The following is a 4168-nucleotide window of genomic DNA, read 5'->3' as shown; positions in this document are numbered from 1 at the left end:
CGGTGCAGAATGGCAGTGTGTTATTATGCTTCTTATTTCTTCCTCGGGTACACAACGTCTAAAGATTCCATCGGGGCCTCTTTTGAACAGGAGTGGGTCGTCCCAATAGTAATGTTTTAGGTCATGGAAGAATTTCTTCTTCTGTTGGTAACTTAGATCAGGAGGAAGCACACCAGCAGCTAGGTAGTTTACGAAATCTGCATACCAAGGTGTGTCAGAGCGGGCTAAAGCTATTTGAGCTAAGTTGTTGGTTTCAGCGTTTGGATGGTATGGTTCGAATTCATTTGCTTCTAATTGGGCGATGAGTCTTTCATAAGGGAAATCATCGTCAATTGGTACTTGTTCGGGTTTTAGATTTTCCAATCGAGAGAGGTGATCTGCTACGACATTTTCAGTACCTTTTTTATCTTTAATTTCTAGGTCGAACTCTTATAGTAACAAGATCCATCTCAAAAGTCTTGGTTTGGCGTCCTTTTTGGTTAGGAGGTACCTAATGGCGGCATGGTCAGTGTATATGATTATTTTGGCTCCTACCAGGTAAGAACGAAACTTGTCTAGTGCAAATACCACGGCTAATAACTCTTTTTCTATCGTGGCATAATTCATTTGAGCTTCGTCTAGGGTTCTACTCGCATAGTATATGACATGTAGTTTCTTATCTTTTCTTTGCCCTAGAACGGCTCCTACAGCATAATCACTCGCGTCACACATTATTTCGAAAGGTTCATTCCAGTCGGGAGGTTGCATAATTGGCGCATAGATTAATGCTCGTTTAAGCGTATGGAATGCTTTAGTGCATTTATCAGTAAAAATGAATTCGGCGTCTTTCATTAGTAGTTCAGTTAAGGGTTTTGTGATTTTAGAGAAATCCTTAATGAAACGTCGGTAAAAACCAGCGTGTCCCAGAAAACTTCTTATTTCTCTAACGGTTTTGGGAGGTTGAAGGTTTTCGATAATTTCGATTTTAGCTTTATCTACTTCGATCCCTTTATCGGATACGATGTGTCCAAGTACAATTCCTTGTCGAACCATGAAATGGCATTTTTCCCAATTAAGGACTAGGTTAACGCTTACGCATCGTTTAAGAACCAGTTCAAGGTTCTCTAAACATGTTTCGAAACTTCCTCCACAGACAGAGAAGTCGTCCATAAAGACCTCCATTATTCCATCTAGGAAGTCGGCAAATATTGCCATCGTGCATCTTTGGAAGGTCGCGGGTGCATTGCATAGTCCAAAAGGCATTCGTCTATAAGCGAATGTACCATAAGGACAGGTAAACGTGGTCTTCTCTTGGTCGTCAGGGTGGATAGGAATTTGGAAAAATCCGGAGTATCCATCCAGATAACAGAAATGCGAGTGTTTAGCTAGGCGTTCGAGCATTTGATCTATGAAAGGTAAAGGGAAATGGTCTTTTCGGGTAGCTTTGTTTAGCTTCTTATAGTCAATGAACATTCTCCATCCAGTTTGGGTACGTTGTGCTACAGATTCGCCTTTAGCGTTAGTGATTACAGTAACTCCTCCTTTCTTTGGTACGACGTGAACGGGGCTAACCCATTTACTATCGAATATAGGATATATTATTCCGGCTTCTAGCAGTTTTTGGATTTCCTTTTTAACCACATCGCTCATAATAGGATTTATCCGCCTTTGATGTTCCCTAGAGGTTTTACTATCGTCTTCGAGCATAATGCGGTGCATACACAGAGAAGGGCTTATACCTTTCAGATCTGATATGTTATATCCTAAAGCGGTCGGGTATTTTCTTAGGACATTAAGTAATTTTTCAGTCTCGGTTCGTCCTAAGTTGGCGTTCACTATAACTGGTCGGTTTAGTTCTTCGTCTAGAAATTCGTATCTAAGATCGGTAGGAAGTGTTTTCAGCTCTATAGCAGGTTTCTTAGGTCCAGGTATAGGATCGGGAGTTAAAGCTAAGCATTCACTCAGGTGGTCATCTTGATATTCCTCACGCCAGTTGTCATCTTCAAGAATTGGCGGCATAGGAATTCTTAGGATCTCGGTTTCCTTATTTGGTTCGGATTTTATTTCTTTGACACACTCGTCGATTATGTCAGCAGAACAGCATGTGTCAATTATAGAAGGTGCTTTTAGGAATTGGGAAAGGATAAATTCTATTTTCTCTTCTCCTACTTCGAAAGTAAGCTTTCCTCGCTTTACGTCTATAATTGCACCAGCGGTTGCTAAGAATGGTCTTCCTAATATGATCGGGATGTTAGAATCTTCTTGGATATCCATTATGATGAAGTCAGTTGGGATGTAGAATTGACCTACACGAACAGGGATATTCTCTAACATTCCTACAGGGTATTTAACTGAACGGTCAGCTAGTTGAAGAGACATTCTCGTTGCTTTAAGCTCACCTAGATTTAGTTTCTTACAGGTTGAAAGAGGCATCAAACTAACACTAGCTCCTAAATCGCACAAGGCCTTCTCTATAATGGTTTTACCTATTACGCAGGGTATAGAGAAACTACCAGGGTCTTTCAGTTTTGGAGGCATGTTATTTTGGATGATAGCGCTACATTCAGCGGTAAGTGTTACAGTTTTGTTATCCTCGAGTTTCTTTTTGTTTGATAAGATTTCTTTTAGGAATTTAGCATACGAAGGCATTTCAGTTATGGCTTCTGTGAATGGTATGGTTATGTTTAATTGTTTCAGAAGTTCTACAATCTTTTAAATTGCGCTTCGGTTTTTGATTTAGCTAATCTCTGAGGATAAGGAATTGGTGGCTTATAAGGCGGTGGTGGAACATAAGGTTTCTCTTTTTCAGGTTCCACTTCGTTATTGTTCTCTTTAGTCTTAGCAGTTTGGTCATCAGTTGATGTCTTTTGGGTTTCCTTTGGCTCTTGTTGTGACATGGGTATGTTTTGAGTTCTAGGATCAATAGGTCCATCGTAATTCGTTCCACTTCGTAGTGTTATTGCGTTCGCATGTCCTTTAGGATTAGGTTGTGGTTGAGCAGGAAACGTGCCAACAGGGGCAGCAGTAGGTGCTTGTTGTTGGGCTACTTGTGAGATTTGAGTTTCTAGCATTTTGTTATGAGTAGCTAAAGCATCTACTTTGTTCGATAGTTGTTTTAGTTGCTCGCTGTTGTAGATGTTTTGGTTCAGGAAGTCTTTATTGGTTTGTTGTTGGGAAGCTATGAAGTTCTCCATCATGATTTCTAGATTCGACTTCCTAGGGGTATTTTGAGCAGCTACAGGCGCTTTATGGTAGCCAGGTGGTACAGCAGGTGCTTGTCCAGGTGCGTACAACGCATTGTTGTTCTTATAAGAAAAGTTCGGGTGGTTTTTCCATCCAGGGTTGTACGTGTTAGAATAAGGGTTTCCTTGAGCATAGTTTACTTGATCAGATGGGACTCCAGTCAAGAGTTGACATTCGGCAACTACATGTCCAGTCAATCCACAGATCTCGCAGTTAGGTGTTACAGCAGCAGTGGTGGCTAAAGGAGTGATGGTTAAGTTCTCGATCTTTTGAGTTAAAGCGTCAACTTTAGCGTTAACGCGGTCTATACCACTTACTTCGTACATTCCTCCTTTGGTTTGGGTTTTCTCTAGAGCAGCTCGTTCTCCACCCCATTGGTAATGGTTTTGTGCCATGTTCTCTATGAGTTTGTATGCTTCATCGTGGGGTTTGTCCATTAATGCTCCGCCAGCAGCGGCATCTATAGTCATTTTAGTGTTATATAAGAGACCACCATAGAAAGTATGGATGATCAGCCATGGTTCGAGTCCATGATGAGGGCATATTCTAAGCATGTCCTTATAACGTTCCCAAGCTTCGAAGAGTGATTCGTTATCTTTCTGGGTAAATCCGTTGATTTGACCTCTAAGCATAGCAGTTTTGCTAGGCGGAAAGTATCTCGCTAAGAATACTCTTTTCAATTCGTCCCATGTAGTTATGGAATTCGAAGGCAGGGATTGAAGCCACGCTCTAGCTCTATCTCTTAAGGAGAAAGGAAAGAGACGTAATCGAATAGCTTCGGGACTAACGTTGTTAGCTTTGACAGTGTCAGCATATTGCACGAACACAGATAAATGGAGGTTAGGGTCGTCTACAGGGCTTCCAGAGAATTGATTCTGTTGAACAGCTTGGACCAGCGAAGGTTTCAGTTCGAAATTGTTTGCCTCGATTGCAGGTGGTGCGATAC

The 4168-nt window shown here is 41.3% G+C and overlaps 1 non-coding gene across 1 annotated transcript; it reads left to right on the top strand.

Moving 5' to 3' along the window:
* The first annotated feature begins 3747 nt into the window (after positions 1 to 3747).
* On the top strand, positions 3748 to 3854 carry LOC131628509 (small nucleolar RNA R71). The gene has a single exon (XR_009291828.1). It is a non-coding gene; the product is annotated as a small nucleolar RNA R71 (small nucleolar RNA).
* Positions 3855 to 4168: the final 314 nt, after the last annotated feature.

The sequence above is a fragment of the Vicia villosa genome, unplaced genomic scaffold (genome assembly GCF_029867415.1).
Source record: "Vicia villosa cultivar HV-30 ecotype Madison, WI unplaced genomic scaffold, Vvil1.0 ctg.000458F_1_1, whole genome shotgun sequence".
Classification (NCBI taxonomy): Eukaryota; Viridiplantae; Streptophyta; class Magnoliopsida; order Fabales; family Fabaceae; genus Vicia; species Vicia villosa.
This window is presented reverse-complemented; position numbering and strand designations above follow the sequence as displayed.